This window comes from Elephas maximus, chromosome 10 (assembly GCF_024166365.1).
Source record: "Elephas maximus indicus isolate mEleMax1 chromosome 10, mEleMax1 primary haplotype, whole genome shotgun sequence".
Taxonomy (NCBI): Eukaryota; Metazoa; Chordata; class Mammalia; order Proboscidea; family Elephantidae; genus Elephas; species Elephas maximus.
Window position 1 is genome coordinate 33,355,777 of NC_064828.1, and position 21,877 is coordinate 33,377,653.

A 21,877-nucleotide genomic window follows, 5' to 3' on the forward strand; every position below is an offset into this window, starting at 1 on the left:
TCTACAACCCCCCAAACAAAAGAATCAAAATCTTTCCCAAATGAAGATACAATCCTGGAATTATCAGATACAGAATATAAAAAACTAATTTACAGAATGCTTAAAGACATCACAAATGAAATTAGGCTAACTGCAGAAAAAGCCAACGAACACACTGATAAAACTGTTGAAGAACTCAAAAAGATTATTCAAGAACATAGTGGAAAAATTAATAAGTTGCAAGAATCCATAGAGAGACAGCAGGTAGAAATCCAAAAGATTAACAATAAAATTACAGAATTAGACAACACAGTAGGAAGTCAGAGGAGCAGACTCGAGCAATTAGAATATAGACTGGGACATCTGGAGGACCAGGGAATTAACACCAACATAGCTGAAAAAAAATCAGATAAAAGAATTAAAAAAAATGAAGAAACCCTAAGAATCATGTGGGACTCTATCAGGAAGGATAACTTGCGAGTGATTGGAGTTCCAGAACAGGGAGGGGGGACAGAAAACACAGAGAAAATAGTTGAAGAACGCCTGACACAAAAATTCCCTGACATCATGAAAGACGAAAGGATAGCTATCCAAGATGCTCATCGAACCCCATTTAAGATTGATCCAAAAAGAAAAACACCAAGACATATTATCATCAAACTTGCCAAAACCAAAGATAAAGAGAAAATTTTAAAAGCAGCCAGGGAGAAAAGAAAGGTCTCCTTCAAGGGAGAATCAATAAGAATAAGTTCAGACTACTCAGCAGAAACCGTGCAGGCAAGAAGGGAATGGGACGACGTATACAGAGCACTGAAGGAGAAAAACTGCCAACCAAGGATCATATATCCAGCAAAACTCTCTCTGAAATATGAAGGAGAAATTAAGATATTTACAGATAAACACAAGTTTAGAGAATTTGCAAAAACCAAACCAAGGCTACAAGAAATGCTAAAGGAGATTGTTTGGTCAGATGACCAATAATATCAGGTACCAGCACAATACAAGGTCACAAAACAGAACGTCCTGATATCAACTCAAATAGGGAAAGCACAAAAACAAACAAATTAAGATTAATTCTAAAAAATAAATAAATAAATAAAATAATACACATAACAGGGAATCATGGAAATCAATAGGTAAAAGATCACAATAATCAAAAAGAGGGACTAACATAGGAGGCACTGAACCGCCAGATGGAGAGTGATACAAGGCAATATAGAACGATACAAGTTAGGTTTTTACTTACAGAAGTAGGGGTAAATAATAAGGTAACCACAAAAAGGAATATCAATTCCATAACTCAAGAAAAAAGCCAAGAAAAACGTAACGACTCAACTAATATAAAGTTAAACATTATGAAAATGAGGATCTCACAATCTACTAAGAAAAACGTCTCAGCACAAAAAAGTATGTGGAAAAATGAAATTGCCAACAACACACATGAAAAGGTATCAAAATGACAGCACTAAAAACTTATTTATCTATAATTATGCTGAATGTAAATGGACTAAATGCACCAATAAAGAGACAGAGAGTCTCGGACTGGATAAAGAAACACGATCCATCTATATGCTGCCTACAAGAGACACAACTTAGACTTAGAGACACAAACAAACTAAAACTCAAAGGATGGAAAAAAATATATCAAGCAAACAATAAGCAAAAAAGAAGAGGAGTAGCAATATTAATTTCCGACAAAATAGACTTTAGACTTAAATCCACCACAAAGGATAAAGAAGGACACTATATAATGATAAAAGGGACAATTGGTCAGGAAGACATAACCATATTAAATATTGATGCACCCAATGACAGGGCTGCAAGATACATAAATCAAATTTTAACAGAACTGAAAAGTGAGATAGACACCTCCACATTGATAGTAGGAGACTTCAACACACCACTTTCGGAGAAGGACAGGACATCCAGTAAGAAGCTCAATAGAGACACGGAAGACCTACTTACAACAATCAACCAACTTGACCTCATTGACTTATATACCAGAACTCTCCACCCAACTACTGCAAAATATACTTTTTTTTCTAGTGCACATGGAACATTCTCTAGAATAGACCACATATTAGGTCATAAAACAAATCTTTGCAGAGTCCAAAACATCGAAATATTACAAAGCATCTTCTCAGACCACAAGGCAATGAAACTAGAAATCAATAACAGAAAAACTAGGGAAAAGAAATCAAATACTTGGAAAATGAACAATACCCTCCTGAAAAAAGACTGGGTTATAGAAGACATCTAGGAGGGAATAAGGAAATTCATAGAAAGCAACGAGAATGAAAATACTTCCTATCAAAACCTCTGGGACACAGCAAAAGCAGTGCTCAGAGGCCAATTTATATCGATAAATGCACACATAGAAAAAGAAGAAAGAGCCAAAATCAGAGAACTGTCCCGACAACGTGAACAAATAGAAAGTGAGCAACAAAAGAACCCATCAGGCACCGGAAGAAAACAAATAATAAAAATTAGAGCTGAACTAAATGAATTAGAGAACAGAAAAACAATTGAAAGAATTAACAAAGCCAAAAGCTGGTTCTTTGAAAAAATTAACAAAATTGATAAACCATTGGCTAGACTGACTAACGAAAAACAGGAAAGGAAACAAATAACCCGAATAAGAAACGAGAAGGACCACATCACAACAGAGCCAAATGAAATTAAAAGAATCATTTCAGATTACTACGTAAAATTGTACTCTAACAAATTTGAAAACCTAGAGGAAATGGATGAATTCTTAGAAAAATACTACCTACCTAAACTAACACATTCAGAAGTAGAACAACTAAATAGACCCATAGCAAAAAAAGAGATTGAAACGGTAATCAAAAAACTTCCAACAAAAAAAAGTCCTGGCCCGGACAGCTTCACTGCAGAATTCTACCAAACCTTCAGAGAAGACTTAACACCACTACTACTGAAGGTATTTCAAAGCATAGAACAAGACGGAATACTACCCAACTCATTCTATGAAGCTACCATCTCCCTGATACCAAAACCAGGTAAAGACATTACAAAAAAAGAAAATTTTAGACCTATATCCCTCATGAATATAGATGCAAAAATCCTCAACAAAATTCTAGCCAACAGAATCCAACAACACATCAAAAAAATAATTCACCCTGATCAAGTGGGATTTATACCAGGTATGCAAGGCTGGTTTAATATCAGAAAAACCATTAGTGTAATCCATCACATAAATAAAACAAAAGATAAAAACCACACGATCTTATCAATAGATGCAGAAAAGGCATTTGACAAAGTTCAACACCCTTTTATGATAAAAACTCTTAAACCAAAATAGGAATTGAAGGAAAATTCCTCAACATAATAAAGAGCATCTATGCAAAGCCAACAGCCAATATCACTCTAAATGGAGAGAACCTGAAAGCATTTCCCCTGAGAACGGGAACCAGACAAGGATGCCCTTTATCACCACTCTTATTCAACATCGTACTTGAAGTCCTAGCCAGGGCAATTAGGCTAGACAAAGAAATAAAGCGTATCCAGATTGGCAAGGAGGAAGTAAAGCTATCACTATTTGCAGATGACATGATCGTATACACAGAAAACCCTAAGGAATCCTCCAGAAAACTACTGAAACTAATAGAAGATTTTGGCAGAGTCTCAGGTTAAAAAATAAACCTACAAAAATCACTTGGATTCCTCTACATCAACAAAAAGATCACCGAAGAGGAAATAACCAAATCAATACCATTCACAGTAGCCCCCAAGAAGATAAAATACTTAGGAATAAATCTTACCAAGGATGTAAAAGACCTATACAAAGAAAACTATAAAACTCTGCTACAAGAAATTCAAAAGGACATACTTAAGTGGAAGAACATACCCTGCTCATGGATAGGAAGACTTAACATAGTAAAAATGTCTATTCTACCAAAAGCCATCTATACACATAACGCACTTCCAATCCAAATACCACTGTCATATTTTAAGGGGATAGAGAAACAAACCACTAATTTCATATGGAAGGGAAAGAACCCCCGGATAAGCAAAGCATTACTGAAAAAGAAGAAGAAAGTGGGAGGCCTCACTCTACCTGATTTCAGAACCTATTATACAGCCACAGTAGTCAAAACAGCCTGGTACTGGTACAACAACAGGCACATAGACCAATGGAACAGAATTGAGAACCCAGATAGAAATCCATCCATGTATGAGCAGCTGATATTTGCCAAAGGCCCAGTGTCAGTTAATTGGGGAAGAGATAGTCTTTTTAACAAATGGTGCTGGCATAACTGGATATCCATTTGCAAAAGAATGAAACAGGACCCATACCTCACACCATGCACAAAAACTAACTCCAAGTGGATCAAAGACCTAAACATAAAGACTAAAACGATAAAGATCATGGAAGAAAAAATAGGGACAACCCTAGGAGCCCTAATACAGGGCATAAACAGAATACAAAACATTACCAAAAATGATGAAGAGAAACCAGGTAACTGGGAGCTCCTAAAAATCAAACACCTATGCTCATCTAAAGACTTCACCAAAAGAGTAAAAAGACCACCTACAGACTGGGAAAGAATATTCAGCTATGACATCTCCGACCAGCGCCTGATCTCTAAAATCTACATGATTCTGTCAAAACTCAACCACAAAAAGACAAGCGACCCAATCAAGAAGTGGGCAAAGGATATGAACACACATTTCACTAAAGAAGATATTCAGGCAGCCAACAGATACATGAGAAAATGCTCCCGATTATTAGCCATTAGAGAAATGCAAATTAAAACTATGACGAGATTCCATCTCACACCAACTAAAAATGATGAGATTCCATTTCACACCAACTAGACTGGCATTAATCCAAAAAACACAAAATAATAAATGTTGGAGAGGCTGCGGAGAGATTGGAACTCTCATACACTGCTGGTGGGATTGTAAAATGGTACAACCACTTTGGAAATCTATCTGGCGTTATCTTAAACAGTTAGAAATAGAACTACCATACAACCCAGAAATCCCACTCCTCGGAATATACCCTAGAGATATGAGAGCCTTCACACAAACAGACATATGCACACCCATGTTTATTGCAGCTCTGTTTACAATAGCAAAAAAGCTGGAAGCAACCAAGATGTCCGTCAACGGATGAATGGGTAAATAAATTGTGGTATATTCACAGAATGGAATACTATGCATCGATAAAGAACAGTGACGAATCTCTGAAACATTTCATAACATGGAGGAATCTGGAAGACATTATGCTGAGCGAAATGAGTCAGAGGCAAAAGGACAAATATTGTATAAGACCATTATTATAAGATCTTGAGAAATAGAAAAAACGGAGAAGAACACATACTTTTGTGGTTACAAAGGGGGGAGGGAGGGAGGGAGGGAGAGGGTTTTTTATTGATCAATCAGTAGATAAGAACTGCTTTGGGTGAAGGGAAAGACAACACACAATACAAGGAAGGTTAGCCTAATTGGACGGGACTAAAAGCAAAGAGGTTTCCGGGATAAAATGAAAACTTCAAAGGTCAGCAGAGCAGGGGCTGGGGTCTGGGGAACAGGGTTTGAGGAGACTTCTAAGTCAACGGGCAAAATAATTCTATTATGAAAACATTCTGCATCCCACTTTGAAATATGGCGTCTGGGGTCGTAAATGCCAACAAGCGGCCATCTAAGATACATCAATTGGTCTCAACCCACCTGGAGCAAAGGCAAAGGAAGAACACCAAGGCCACACGACAACTAAGGACCCAAGAGAGAGAAAGGGCCACATGAACCAGAGACCTACATTATCCTGAGACCAGAAGAACTAGTTGGTGCCCGGCCACAATCGATGTCTGCCCTGCTAGGGAGCACAACAGACAACTCCTGAGGGAGCAGGAGGCCAATGGGATACAGACCCCAAATTCTCATAAAAAGACCATACCTAATGATATGAATGCGACTAGAGGAATCCCAGAGACAATGCTCCCCAGAACTTCTGATGGCACAGGACAGGAACCATCCCCGAAGACAACTCATCAGGCATGAAAAGGACTGGTCAGCGGCGGGGAGAGAGATGCTGATGAAGAGTGAGCCGATTAAATTCGGTGGACACTGGAGAGTGTGTTGGCAACTCTTGACTGGAGGGGGGATGAGAAGATAGAGAGAGAGGGAAGATGGCAAAACTGGCACGAAACAAGAGACTGAAAGGGCTGACTCAATAGGGGGAGAGCAAGTGGGAGAAGGGAGCATGATGTATGTAAACCTACATGTGACAGACTGATTGGAATTGTAAATGTTCACTTGAAGCTTAATAAAAATTAATTAAAAAAAAAAAAGAAGGTTGCTGAAAAAGTGAAAAAAAAAAAAAGTAAAGAAGTTTCCGGGATAAAATGAATGCTTCAAAGGTCAGCGGAGCAAGGGCGGGGGTCTGGGGAACATGGTTTGAGGGGACTTCTAAGTCAACTGGCAAAATAATTCTAGTATGAAAACATTCTGCACCCCACTTTGAAAAGTGGCGTCTGGGGTCTTAAATGCTAACCAGCGGCCATCTAAGATACATCAATTGGTCTCAACCCACCTGGAGCAAAGGAAAATGAAGAACACCAAGGTCACACGACAACTAAGAGCCCAAGAGACAGAAAGGGCCACATGAAACAGAGACCTACATCATCCTGAGACCAGAAGAACTAGTTGGTGCCCGGCCACAATCGATGACTGCCCTGACAGGGAGCACAATAGAGAACTCCTGGGGGAGCGGGAGATCGGTGGGATGCGGACCCCAAATTCTTATAAAAAGACCATACTTAATGGTCTGACTGAGACTAGAGGAATCCCGGCAGCCACGGTCCCCAGACCTTCTATTGGCACAGGACGGGAACCATCCCCGAAGACAACTCATCAGACATGAAAGGGACTGGTCAGCGGGTGGGAGAGAGATGCTGATGAAGAGTGAGCTAATTATATCAGGTGGTCACTTGAGAGTGTGATGGCAACTCTTGTCTGGAGGGGGGATGGAAGGATAGAGAGAGAGGGAAGCTGGCAAAATTGTCACGAAAGGAGAGACTGAAAGGGCTGACTCAATAGGGGGAGAGCAAGTGAGAGTACGGAGTAAGATGTATGTAAACATATGTGACAGACTGATTGGATTTGTAAATGTTCACTTAAAGCTTAATAAACTTAATAAAAAAAGAAGAAGTGGGCAAAGGATATGAACACACACTTCACTAAAGAAGATATTCAGGCAGCTAACAGATACATGAGAAAATGCTCCCGATCATTAGCCATTAGAGAAATGCAGATTAAAACTATGATGAGATTCCATCCCACTCCAACAAGGCTGGCATTAATCCAAAAAACACAAAATAATAAATGTTGGAGAGGCTGCGGAGAGATTGGACCTCTCTTACACTGCTGGTGGGAATGTAAAATGGTACAACCACTTTGGAAATCTATCTGGCGTTATCTTAAACAGTTAGAAATAGAACTACCATACAACCCAGAAATCCCACTCCTTGGAATATACCCTAGAGAAACAAGAGCCTTCACACAAACAGATATATGCACACCCATGTTTATTGCAGCTCTGTTTACAATAGCAAAAAGCTGCAAGCAACCAAGGTGTCCATCTACTGATGAATGGGTAAATAAATTGTGGTATATTCACACAATGGAATACTACGCATTGATAAAGAACAGTGAGGAATCTCTGAAACATTTCATAACATGGAGGAACCTGGAAGGCATTATGCTGAGCGAAATCAGTCAGAGGCAAAAGGACAAATATTGTATAAGACCACTATTATAAGATCTTGAGAAATAGTATAAACTGAGAAGAACACATACTTTTGTGGTTACGGGGCGGGGGAGGGAGGGACGGAGGGAGAGGGTTTTTTACTGATTAATTAGCTGATAAGAACTGCTTTAGGTGAAGGGAAGGACAACACTCAATACATGGAAGGTCAGCTCAACTGGACTGGACTGGACCAAAAGCAAAGAAGTTTCCGGGATAAACTGAATACTTCAAAGGTCAGCGGAGCAAGGGCGGGGGTTTGGGAACCATGGTTTAAGGGGACTTCTAAGTCAATTGGCAAAATAATTCTATTATGAAAACATTCTGCATCCCACTTTGAAAGGTGGCATCTGGGGTCTTAAAAGCTAACAAGTGGCCATCTAAGATGCATCAATTGGTCTCAACCCACCTGGAGCAAACGACAATGAAGAACACCAAGGTCACACGACAACTAAGAGCCCAAGAGACAGAAAGGGCCACATGAACCAGAGACCTACATTATTCTGAGACCAGAAGAACTAGTTGGTGCCCGGCCACAATCGATGACTGCCCTGACAGGGAGCACAATAGAGAACCCCTGAGGGAGCAGGAGATCAGTGGGATGCAGACCCCGAATTCTCATAAAAAGACCATACTTAATGGTCTGGATGTGACTAGAGGAATCCCGGCGGTCAAGGTCCCCAGACCTTCTATTGGCACAGGACAGGAACCATCCCCGAAGACAATTCACCAGACATGAAAGGGACTGGACAGTGGGTGGGAGAGAGATGCTGATGAGGAGTGAGCTAATTATATCAGGTGGACACTTGAGACTGTGTTGGCATCTCCTGTCTGGAGGGGGAATGGGAGGATAGAGAGAGTTGGAGGCTGCCAAAGTCTTCACGAAAGGAGAGATTGGAAGGGCTGACTCATTGGGGGAGAGCAAGTGGGAGTAAGGAGTAAGATATATATTAACTTATATGTGACAGACTGACTTGATTTGTGAACGTTCACTTGAAGCTGAATAAAAGTTAATAAATAAATAAATACATAAACTGAGGAAAAAAAAAAATTCTCACCAGGAAGGCATGTAAATGAATTACTTGAAGCATAGTATTCAGAGTATTTTTTAAAATACCGTTCCAATTCTGGTATAGTAAAGATATCAAAGGAATAAACTCCCGCACCCGACAATTTCTGGTGGCATGGAGACTATTAGGAAAGAAATGCTTCCTTAAACACATCTATTGGATCTGTTCAGCCTCTGAAAATATGAGTGTGGATATGCTCTGACAACTTGTCCCATCCTCTCTCCCATCTGAGCCAACTTCCCTTCCAGAGACAGCTGTGTCACCCACCTGCAGTTTTCTGCATGGACTTGTCAAGAAAACTACAAGGCTGAGGTCCTGGCTCTTAACAGGAGTGATTTCTCTAGGAACGAGAGTGCCAACAAGAATTTCCATAGCATGCTTTGGGTGGTGACATCCACTGTTTGCATTATTTACGATGGTCCCTGATAGAGAGCTAAACCAAAACCACTGCTGTCAGGTTGATTCCGACTCAGAGCGACTCTGTAGCACAGAGTAAGCATTTAATAAATTCATCGCCTGCTCTTCTGGAGGCTCAAACCATTTGAAATCTTTCCACCTCCAGAAAGGAACCTCCTGCTTTTGGGCAACTGAGACATCATTAGTTCTTGTAATGATCACCACTCTCATTTAAAAAAAAAAAAAAAATCCAGTTCTATTGCATTGTAATTGTTCTATGATGTGATTTAGAGTCTCTTTACCGACACGTGTTCTTCAGTATGAGGGTCTCTCCCTGTTCCAGCATTGAAATCACAAGAGGAGCAGAATCCAGGCAGTCAGTCATCCCAAGCACAAGGTCTCTTCCTCTGAGGCAGGTGAGGTGCAACTTCTCAATTATCAACACTATGGGGTCCCTGTTCTTTCCTATTAAGTCTAGTATGCTGTCCAAGGCCTTCAATTTCTCCTGCGACACACCTCAGAAGACAGCAAAGGGGTTTCACAGCTGACCTGGACCAGGATGAAACACCCTTCTGTCTGAAGAAAGGGCTAGCTGAGAAAGACTCAGCCATGTATTACCCAGTGACAAGAACTGCAAGGGGAGCGGACATTGCAGGAATATTGTCATGAAACCAGGATATCTGTCTATGGATGAGGATCAGGAGATTTCTTCTGCTTTTCAAAGTATCACAAAGCTAAAACTGTAAGCTGTCAATAAGCCACAATCACCCACATAGCTTGCCGAAAAAAGCTTGTTTCATTCCATCCTTCAACCAGATCCATTTCGTGTATGGATGGTGACAGTGTCACCCACATTTCACGATTCTGCTTGTGTCTGTGCTGAAGTTTGTGCGTTATGTATTTAATTTTACCTAAATAATGTATGCTTGGATCTGTGCATGCATGTGTGTGTTTGTGTGTGTGTGTTATAGTCCGATAGCCTCCCAGCACCTGGAAAGTCAGCCTTCTTAGTCTCTCCTACATGGGTCCTCACAAATTGCATGAAATGGGTGTGCCCTTCCTAGCATCAACTCATAAATATTCTATGCGTAGGCACTAAACTCCACTATAAAAAAACACGTAACTTGCCTTAGCACTCCTGGCTATAACTTGCCTGTGTGCTTTTGAAATTGCTGATACCTTTGCCTGGAGAGCCCTTCCCACCATAACCACCTAGTCAATCTCACCTCTTAAAAGCAATCAAAGGAGCTCCACCTTTGTGAGACCTTTCCTGACCCCATACTGCTGCCCTTCTCCACAGAACTAATTGATCACCTTTAGGTTTCCCTCATTAAAACCTCTCACACACCAAGCCATGTTGTAAGTACGTACTTACTCGTTTGTCTTTCTCTTTAGACTACTGAGTATTTAAGAATGAAGGTTGTTCCATCAGCATGTTTGAAACCCTAACTCAAGCACAGTACCGGATAAACCTCAGAGCAACTAAATAAATGCTGATTGAATATATAAATATGTAACAGGATCAGTGAAAATTCCATCACTAGAAAGTCTAAAATAAATGAGTTTAAAGTATGACATGGAACATGGACAACTGATAAGTTTCTCCTGAAGTGGACCATTAGTGTGGACTTAATAGAATTTTAATTGAGGCATTTTGACTCCCAGAAAATTAGTTTCATTATTATTCAATTGAAATTACAAAACATTACTTCCTTTAGTAATACATGTATCAGTATTAATTCATTTTGTGTTATCTATGCCTTTGCTCAAACTTATTATCATGGTTCTGTTACAATTTATATTCAGTTGCAATTGCTAGTTGCCCTACTGATTTAGTATTAAAAGCGTAATAGATTCTTCTTCTTCTATCAGGTTGAACTGTGGAGAAATACAGCACATATAGGTTTAGAGTAAAGGCAAACAAATATGCTGTCTTTTGGGGATCTTCTGGTAACTTTTAAGGTTATGTTGTTTATAGATTTACAGGATCATGTTGTTTTTTTCTCATGTGATACTACAGAACACATGAAGTAATCTCCTCTGAATTCCAAGAGATAATCTTGCTCAGAGGGTGATCTAACACAAAGGTTGAATTTTGTTGTGTGGATTTGTATTTTTAAGCACTCAAAATTTACTTCTTATTTAATTATCATGTGCCATTTACTTAACCAGGGAAAATTTGGACACATCTGAAGACCGTATCAGAATACGATTACATTAAAGGCAAAGCTACCAAACTTTCCCTGTGTTTGAAATTTCTCATGACTGTATTAAATAGATACATGTCTTTATGTGTCCCCAATAGACATCAATTCTTAGTATTTGAAAACAAAGTATTTGCCTATGTATGACAATGGACACGATTGACCTAATATTTTCTCTATATTCTCAGTTATCATTTTCTACTATTGCAAAAATATGGATTTAAATAATTGGTCTCTGAAAATCTTTCTTTCTCTTACGGTCTCTTGTTTTAACTTTTCTTTTTTTTTTTTTTTTTTGAATGGGGAAGGGATTACAAGCTGATTCTTAGGGTTTACATTTTCAGAAATGTTCTACACATGTACCAAAGGGGGCAGTGCTCCCTTTCATAAAGAAAAATAACTTTCATACACACACACACACACACACACACACACAAAGCTATTCATGTGTGAAGTAGAAAGGCCTGTGGAAGGAAATGAATGAAGTGTAGGAAGTTGGGGCCAGATTTACTATTGCCTGGGGAAGGACAGAAGACAGTCTGAGTCTTCACAGGAAGAATGGACACGCTCCTGGGAGAATTATTGTTGATTCTGTGGCTTCAGTCAGACTGTGAGTTGTGGATGGGCAATTTGAATATAGTAGAAAAACTCTAAGATACACTACAAGGCTGGGAGATGAGATAATTGACAGTGTTTTGTTTTTTGGCTCATGAAGGTTTCCTGTGGGGACTTTAAGAATAAAATTTTAAATCTGTTACTTTCTTTCCAATCAGGGGTGAATAGTCAACCAAAGGAGAAGGATGACCAGGAGGTTAAGCAAAATCCGCCATCTCTGAAGATCCAGGAAGGAAAAATTTCTATTTTGAACTGTGATTACACTAATAATCTGTTCTATTACTTCGTATGGTACAAAAAATCTGCTGCTAAAGGCCCTGCACTCCTGATAGCTACACAATCAGGTGTGGAGAGAAAGGAAAGATTCACAGTCTTCCTCAATAAAAGTGCCAAACAGCTCTCTCTGCATATTGCGGCCTCCCAGCCTGGAGACTCAGCCACCTACTTCTGCGCAGCAAGTACACAGTGCTCTGCAGGCACCTGCAGCCTGTACCCAAACCTGCAGCTGGCTCCAAGCCAAGCCTTGTTTTGGAGTCTCTGATTGGGAGGCCCACACACTTGCTTCCATTTACACACAGCAGTATGCAAGGGTGTGCTTTAAAGTAAATAAGGTAAGTTGAGCTTAAAGCAAGACTGATACTTGGCAAGTTGCACAAATGAGTTAGGAAAGTTCCCTGAACTTTAGGGTGCAAAGAGTCTAACCTTTCTCCTTTTTACTTTCAGCAAGAGGTTGTTGGTTTAGCTAAAGCACAATCTCAGATGATTTTTTGCCCCACCAGATCCTGGAATGAAGGTATCCTGCTTTCCCTATATTTTCAGAGGGAAAAAAACATACAAGACATTTCCAAGAGTCTTGACCACTCTATCCAACCTTCGACTTCTGCTAAATCACCATTTGAAGAAATAAAAATAGGAGGAGAAGAGGAGAGGAAGAGGGGTGAGGAGAGGGAGGAGGAGGAAAAAAGAAGGAAAATTAGCAATAATAACAATTACTAAATTTTATTAAGCTTTTATGATACCACCCTTTTTACATGCATTACCTTATTTAAAACAGCCAGAATGTTCCTTAGAAGCAAGAATAGCAAGCTTTCATCTCACATACTTTCTACATGTTTCAGCAGGGACTGGTTCCTGGAAAAGGACATCATACTTAGTAAAGTAGAAGGTCAGCAAAAAAAGAGCAAGACCCTGAACAAGATGGATTGGCACAGTGGCTTTAACAATGGGGTCAAGCATAATAGTGATTGTGAAGATGGCCCAGGACCGGGCAGTGTTTTGTTCTCTTGTGCATAGGGTCGTTACGAGTAGGAACCCACTCAACGGTCCCTAACGACCTTATTGAATCCTCCCAATAGCTCTTTAAGATAGCTGTTATCATAATTCCTATTTTAGATGGTAAAACGGGCTATGAGAGGTTAAGTAATATGTTCGGAGTCACTAACTTAGTGACTCTGGAAAATTGGGTTCATGCTCAAACTACCCAACTGCAAGCCCCACACCTTGAACCATCAAACCATCCAACAGAAGCCATTGACTAGGCATGAAAAAAAAAAATTTTTTTTTTTTTACACACTTTTAAAAAGCTGTCAATTCCTTCAATTCTTACCTCACATTTCTTCATCACTGACCCAGAGACAGGTCTCATTACCCCTCACAGACCATGAAAGCTTGAAAATATGGTTTATTTATATGCGTTATGCTTGTAGTTAAATGGTTAGAACTTGTCCCTCATGAAATGATTTTATGAAGCTGTATTCTTTTTCAGTTAGAGGATGTGGAAATTCAATATGCTTTTCAGAATGCATGAGGAAGCCTCTGGAAATCTCATACCGCGTGGCTTAATCTGGCTGTTGACTTCCTCAGGCAATGCTGAACACATTTCTGAACAGAATAAAATCCCTTGCTGTGGAGTCAATTACGATTCGTGAAGACCTCATGTGTTACAGAGTAGAAGTGCTCCATAGGGTTTTCTTGGTCTTAATTTCTATGGAGTCCCTGGGTGGCACCAACGGTTAAGCACTCAACTACTAGCCAAACATTGGCATCTGGAAACCACCCAGAGGCCCCTTGAAAGGTCACAGCCTTGAAAACAGTTCAACCCTGGAGCAGTTCTACTCTATATGCATGGGATCGCCGTGAGTCAGAATCAACTTGACAGCAACTAACACAAACAACAATTTTTACAGAAGAAGAGCCTTTCTTCCATGATATCACTGAGTGGGTTCCAATCTCTAACCTTTAGTTTAATAGACCAGCACTAACCATTTGTGCCACCCAGAGACCTTCTGAACAGAATGTTATGTGGCCTTGAGTGAATTCCAACTCATAACAACCCTATATGACAGGGTAGAACTGCCCCATAAGGTTTCCTAAGCTGTAATCTTTACAAGAGCCGACCGTCAGGTCTTTTCTCCTGCAGAAGGGCTGGTGAGTTTAATGACCTTTCTGTTAGCAGTTGCAACCTTAACCATAGAGCCCCCAGGGCTCCTTTCTGAACAGAATTCTGTTGCTGGAGAGACGATTCTGAGTCATAGCAACCCAACAGAACACAGTAGACCTGCCACATAGGGTTTCCAAGGCTGTCATCTTTACAGAAGCAGACTGCCACCTTGCTCCCTCTAAGCAGCTGGAATCACAGACCTTTTGGTTACCAGGTGAGTGTTTAATCACTGCGCCACCAGGTCTCTTGCTGAACAGAAAAGAGGTGATATATAGCTTTGCTTAGTTTGGTTCGTCTGGAGATCCTTGTGGTGACAGTGTAGCTACAAGGTAAAATCTATAACTTGATCAATTCTTTCATATCTGATTCTATCCTTCTGGCCATGCGTGAGCTTGGATGAGAATTCAACTAAATGTGGATTAGATTTCCTTGATGCTTCCTTATCCAGGAGTAAGAGGGCACCAATCTCACCAGCAGTCTGTCTTCCACTTCTTTTTATGTTGTGTATTTGCTGTGAGGTATTTTTTTATTGTACAAGATTATATGCATATAGTATGTTTTGTAATGATGATAATAACATGGAAATTTGAAATAATCCCTGTTAAGTAAAGCAGTAGGATAAGCCATTTAAGAGGGTAGGTTTATGCATCAGGTAGACATGTATCCCACTCTAAGCTTTATCATTAACTGAATTATGGCAAGCCACGTTGGTAAACATTTATTAAACCTCAGTTTTGTCATCTGTTTACTGGGAGTAATAATAATAATCCTTTCAGAAGTTCTCCTGATGTCAAAATGAAAAAAATTATTTTCAAGTGTTTAGCTTATATTCTAGCACAGTGTAAAAATTTAATAAGTTTTCCTACGTAAGAAAATGGAAACCCAGAAATGATAAGGAATTTTTCTCAAGATCACACGTCTAGTACGTTATGGAGAGTAAATTGAGTTCTGGGTCTTCCTAGCTATAAAATGTAATAGAGTATTTTTAATTTGTGACATGACTGACATATTTTCTCCCCTGTTATATATTGGGGAAACCCTGGCAGAGTAGTGGTTAAGAGCTACGACTGCTAACCAAAAGGTCAGCAGTTCAAACCTACCAGCCGCTCCTAGGAAACTCTGTCCTATAGGGTCTCTATGAATCGGTATTGACTCAATGGCAGAGGGTGGGGTTTTTTGGGGGGGGGGGGCGTTTACATATTGGGAGTAAAAGAGGGACAGAATGGAAGAAGGACAGTGAGAGAGAGAGAGACACAGAGACAGAGAGCAAGAGAGCAAATAGGGAAAAACACTTTGAAACCACTAAAAACATTACCTATTTACATATGCCATCACACAGATAGATACACTCCCTGACGTCTGTTTAATACTGGGGCCGCAGACTCCATCAAAGAAAACCTGGCCCAACATTCTCTAACCTTTGAGTGATTCATTGCCCTAGCTCTGTTCCACACTCCTCTGTGGGGCTATAAATGTCACCTTCTTTTCAGCTACTTCTTGTACCGATCAAATGGAAAATGGTTTCTCTTCTGCCTGACGCAGCCCTGCTTATTAACTGGGGTGGGTCACACAATCTTTTCTTCTACGGTTCTGAAAACGATATTTAAGCGAATTGGCAAGAGAGGTGATTAGGATTGTCCTATTATTCAGTACATGAGATCTTTTTTTTTTTTTAATTTTTATTATGCTTTAAGTGAAAGTTTACAGTTCAAGTCAGCCTCTCATACAAAATCTTATACAAACCTTGCTATATACTCCTAGTTGTTCTCCCACTAGAGACAGCACACTCCTCTCTACCCTGTATTCCCCGTGTTCATTCAGCCAACTTCCATCCCCCTCTGCCTTCTCATCTCCCCTCTGGACAAGAGCTGCCCACATAGTCTCATGTGCCTACTTGAGCCAAGAAACTCACTTTTCACCATTATCATTTTCTGTCCTATAGTCCAGTGCAATCCCTGTCTGAAGAGTTGGCTTTGGGAACGGTTCTAGTCTTGGGTTAACAGAAAGTCTGGGGACCATGACCTCCAGGTCCTTCTAGTCTCACTCAGACCATTAAGTCTGGTCTTTTAAAAAGAATTTGAGGTCTGCATCCCACTGCTCACCTGCTCCATCAGGAATTCTCTGTTGTGTTCCCTGTAAAGGCAGTCATCGGTGGTAGCCAAGCACCATCTAGTTCTTCTGGTCTCAGGCTGATATAGTTTTGGATTTCTGTGGCCGTTTCTGTCTCTTGGGCTCATAATTACTTTGTGTCTTTGGTGTCCTTTGCTGCAGGTGGGTTTAGACCAATTGATGCTTCTGAGATAGCCACTTGCTAGCTAGCGTTTAAGACCCCAGGTGCCATTCACCAAAGTGGGATGCAGAATGTTTTCTTAATAGATTTTATTACGTCAGTTAACCTAGGTGTTCCCTGAAACCATGGCCCCCAGACCCCCATTCCTGCTACTCTGGACTTGGAAGTGTTCAGTTTATTCAGGAAACTTCTTTGCTTTTGGTATAGTTCGGTTGTGCTGACCTCTCCTGTATTGTGTGTTGTCTTTCTCTTCACCTAAAATAATTCTGGTCTACTCTCTAATTAATGAATACCCCCTCCATACCTCCCCACTCCCGTAACCATCAAGGAATATTTTCTTCTGTGTTTAAGCTATATCTTGAGTTCTTGTAATAGTGGTCTCATCCAATATTTGTCCTTTTGCAACTAATTTCACTTACCATAATGCCTTCCAGATTCCTCCATGTTATGAAATGTTTCATGGATTCATCTTTATTGTTTATAAATGTGTAACACTCCACTGTGTGAATATAGCATAATTTCCTTATCCATTCATCCGTTGGTGGGCACATTGGTTGCTTCCATCTTTTTGGTATTGTATATAGTGCTGCAATGAACGTGGGTGTGCATATACCTGTTTGTGTAAAGGCTCTTATTTCTTCAGGATATGTTCCAAGGTTTAGGATTGCTATACCGTATGGTAGTTCTATGTCTAGCTTTATTTTTTTTTTATTTTTATTGTGCTTTAAGTGAAAGTTTACAAATCAAGTCGGACTCTCATACAAAAAGTTATAAACACCTTGCTATATACTCCTAATTGTTCTCCCACAAATGAGACAGCACACTCCTTCCCTCCACTTTCTCTTTTTGTATCCATTCGGCCAGCTTCTGACCCCTCTACCCTCTCATCTCCACTTCAGACAGGAGATGCTAATATAGTCTCATGTGTCAACTTGATCAAAAAAAACTCGTTCTTCACCAGTGTCATTATCTATCCCATAGTCCAGTCCAATCCTTGTCTGAAGAGCTGGCTTTGGGAATGGTTCCTGTCTTGGGCTAACAGAAAGTCTGGGGACCATGACCTCTGGGGTCCTTCTAGTCTCAGCCAGACCATTAAGTCCAGTCTTTTTATGAGAATTTGGAGTCTGCATCCCACTGCTCTCCTGTTCCCTCAGGGGTTGTCTGCTGTGTTCCCTGTCAAGTCAGTAACTGGTTGTAGCTGGGCACCATCTAGTTCTTCTGATCTCAGGCTAATGTAGTCTGAGGCTTATGTGGACCTTTCTGCCTCTTGGGCTCATAATTACCTTGTTTCTTTGGTGTTCTTCATTCTCCTTTGCTCCAGGTGAGTTCAGACCAATTGATGCATCTGAGATGGCTGCTTACTAGTGTTTAAGACCCCAGATGCCACTCTCCAAAGTGGGATGCAGAATGTTTTCTTAATATATTTTATCAGTGCATGAGATCGCGTATACCTGAAGTGGGACACTGGCAATTTTCTTGGCAATATCTCCTATACCCATGTGAGCCTCCTTTTATTAAAACCTCAGTCTCTAACAGCTACTCATGGCTCTTCTCTCCGCCATTGTCACTTTCAATAGCAATAGGCTCTTTTCTGGGAGATCTCAGTCCGAGAATTAGAAAGGGATTGATTTCTACCCCATATTGCCACAGAATGGCTGATGGGGCTAGGCTAGAAAGAATTCTGAGGAAAAGCTCAGTGATAGAAACAAAAGTTGGGGTGGAAATCAAGGCCTAGAAAGGAAAACAGAGCCTAAATGTTCAGAAATAGCATACTTTCTGTGCTAGGGCTCTGTGATTAGAGGTACAAGAGAGAACACAACAGAATTACTTGTTGCCTGGTCCTGCTTCATCTTCACAATTGTTGGTATGTTAGATTCCACTGCTGCAGCCACCGTGTCTTTTGAGTGCCTTCCAACATAATGGAACCCTGGTGTTGTGGTGGTTAAGAGCTATGGCTGCTAACCAAAAGGCTGGCAGTTTGAAACCCTATGCAGCAGTTCTACTCTGTCCTATAGGGTCGCTATGAGTCAGAATCGACTTGATGGGAACAGGTTTCGTTTGGTTTCGTTTTTCAACCTAGGGGGCTCATCCTTCATCATTATATCAGACTTTGTTCTGTTGTGACCCGTAGGGTTTACATTGACTAATTTTCAAAAGTAGTTCACCAGGCCTTTCTTCCTAGTCTGTCTTAGTCTGTCTTAGTCTGGAAGCTCAGCTGAAACCTGTACACCATGAGTGACCTTGCTGGATTTGAAATGTTGGTGGCATAGCTTCTGGTATCTCAGCAACACACAAGCCAGCACAGTACAACAAACTGACAGATGGGTGATGGTGCTAACTTTCAGCCAGATTATACTTCCTATAGATACTTTCCCACCTCATTGATTTTGGATTTGGCCATGTGTCTACCTTTGACCAATGGAATGTGAGTGCTCAGGAAGTATGCCACACCAAAGCAGAAACTAAATCTATTCCCGCGGTTTGTTTCTATCCATTTTGTTTCTGCCCTATATGTACCAGATGCTGGTTGTTCTTTCAGCTTTTATTCCATTATGTGAAGCAGACCCACAGTCCAGAATAAAAAGACAGAATTGCATTCCACTTTTAGCCAGGAAGAGAGCCTGAGAGCATGAGAACGGGAGCTGATGCACAGCTTAATACCATGAAAAACAAATAAAATTTTGTTGTGAGCTACTGTGATTTTTTTTTATAATTTTTATTGTGCTCTAAGTGAAAGTTTACAAATCAAGTCATTCTGTCACAGAAAAACCCATATACACCTTGCTACACACTCCCAATTACTCTCTCCCGCTCTCTCCCTCCACTCTCTCTTTTCGTGTCTATTTCACCAGCTTCTAATCCTCTCCACCCTCTCATCTCCCCTCCAGGCAGGAGATGCCAACACAGTCTCAAGTGTCCACCTGATCCAAGAAGCTCACTCCTCACCAGCATCCCTCTCCAACCCATTGTCCAGTCCAATCCATGTCTGAAGACTTGGTTTTGGGAATGGTTCCCGTCCTAGGTCAACAGAAGGTCTGGGGGCCATGACCACTGGGGTCCCTCCAGTCTCAGTCAGACCATTAAGTCTGGTCTTATGAGAATTTGGGGTCTGCATCCCACTGCTCTCCTGCTCCTTCAGGGGTTCTCTGTTATGTTCCCTGTCAGGGCAGTCATCGGTTGTAGCCGGGCACCATCTAGTTCTTCTGGCCTCGGGATGATGTAGTCTCTGGTTCATGTGGCCCTTTCTGTCTCTTGGGCTCATAATCGCCTTGTGTCCTTGGTGTTCTTCATTCTCCTTTGATCCAGGTGGCTTGAGACCAATTGATGCAACTTAGATGGCTGCTTGCTAGCATTTAAGACCCCAGATGCCACTCTTCAAAGTGGGATGCAGAATGTTTTCTTCATAGATTTTATTATGCTAATTGACTTAGATGTCCCCTGAAACCATGGTCCCCAGACCCCTGCCCCTGCTACGCTGACCTTCGAAGCATTCAGTTTATTCAGGAAACTTTGCTTTTGGTTTAGTCCAATTGTGCTGACCTCCCCTGTATTGTGTGCTGCCTTTCCCTTCACCTAAAGTAATTCTTATCTACTATCTAATTAATGAATACCCCCTCCCACCATCCCTCCCTCCCCACTCCCGTAGCCACAAAAGAATATTTTCTTCTCAGTTTAAACTATTTCTCAAGTTCTCATAACAGTGGTCTTATACAATATCTGACCTTTTGTAACTGACTAATTTCACTCAGCATAATGCCTTCCAGGCTCCTCCATGTTCTGAAATGTTTCACAGATTTCTCACTGTTCTTTATCCATGTGTAGTATTCCATTGTGTGAATATACCATAATTTATTTATCCATTCGTCCGTTGATGGGCACCTTGGTTGCTTCCATCTTTTTCCTATTGTAAACAGTGCTGCAATAAACATGGGTGTGCATACATCTGTTCGTGTCAAGACTCTTATTTCTCTAGGATATATTTCAAGGAGTAGGATTGCTGGATTGTATGGTAGTTCTATTTCGAGCTTTTTAAGGAAGTGCCAAATCGATTTCCAAAGTGGTTGTACCATTTGACATTCCCACCAGCAGTGTAGAAGTGTTCCAATCTCTCCACAGCCTCTCCAACATGTATTATTTTGTGTTTTTTGGATTAATGCCAGCCAGCCTCATTGGAGTGAGATGAAATCTCATTGTAGTATTGATCTGCGTTTCTCTAAAAGCTAATGATCATGAACATTTCCTCATATATCTGTTAGCTACCTGAATGTCTTCTTTAGTGAAGTGTCTATTCATATCTCTTGCCCATTTTTTAATTGGGTTATTTGTCTTTTTGCAGGTGAGGTTTTCCAGTATCGTGTAGATTTTAGGAATCAGGCGCTGATCAGAAAAGTCATAGCTAAAAACTTTTTCCCAGTCTGTAGGTAGTCTTTTTACTCTTTTGGTGAAGTCTTTGGATGAACAAAGGTGTTTGAGTTTTAGGAGCTCCCAGTTATCTAGTTTTTCATCTACATTCCTTATAATGTTTTGAATACTGTTTATGCCATGTATTAGGGCTCCTGACGTTGTCCCTATTTTTTCTTCCATGATCTTTATCGTTTTAGATTTTATATTTAGATCCTTGATCCATTTTGAGTTAGTTTTTGTGCATGGAGTGAGGTATGTGTCTTGTTTCATTTTTTTGCAGATGGATACCCAGTTATGCCAGCACCATTTGTTAAAGACACTGTCTTTTCCCGATTTAACTCTTTTGGGACCTTTGTCAAATATCAACTGCTCATATGTGGATGGATTTATGTCTGGATTCTCAATTCTGTTCCATTGGTCCATGTTTCTGTTGTTGTACCAGTACCAGGCTGTTTTGACTACTGTGGTCGTATCATAGGTTCTAAAAGCAGATAAAGTAAGGCCTCCCACTTTGTTCTTCTTTTTCAGTAATGCCTTATTTATCCGGGCCCTCTTTCCCTTCCATATGAAGTTGGTGATTTGTTTCTCCATCTCATTGAAGAATGTCTCTGGGATTTGGATCAGAATTGCACTAAATGTATAGATCGCTTTTGGTAGAATAGACATTTTTATAATGTTAATTCTTCCTATCCACGAACAAGGTATGTT

General features: G+C 40.4%; 1 long non-coding RNA gene and 1 gene segment (V, D, J or C); both read left to right on the forward strand.

The window, feature by feature from the left end:
- The window catches only part of LOC126084627 (T-cell receptor alpha chain C region-like), a 682,839-nt gene that overhangs the window by 193,979 nt on the left and 466,983 nt on the right, over positions 1–21,877 (forward strand).
- Positions 1–21,877, forward strand: part of LOC126084645 (uncharacterized) — a 178,443-nt gene that overhangs the window by 130,018 nt on the left and 26,548 nt on the right. Inside the window, exon 3 of one of the 2 annotated variants that reach the window (XR_007519043.1) lies at positions 12,380–12,496. The exons of the other annotated variant lie outside the window; for it this stretch is intronic. This is a non-coding gene — a long non-coding RNA (uncharacterized LOC126084645). Of the gene's footprint in view, positions 1–12,379; positions 12,497–21,877 lie in introns of those variants that run through there. 2 annotated transcript variants of the gene reach the window in all.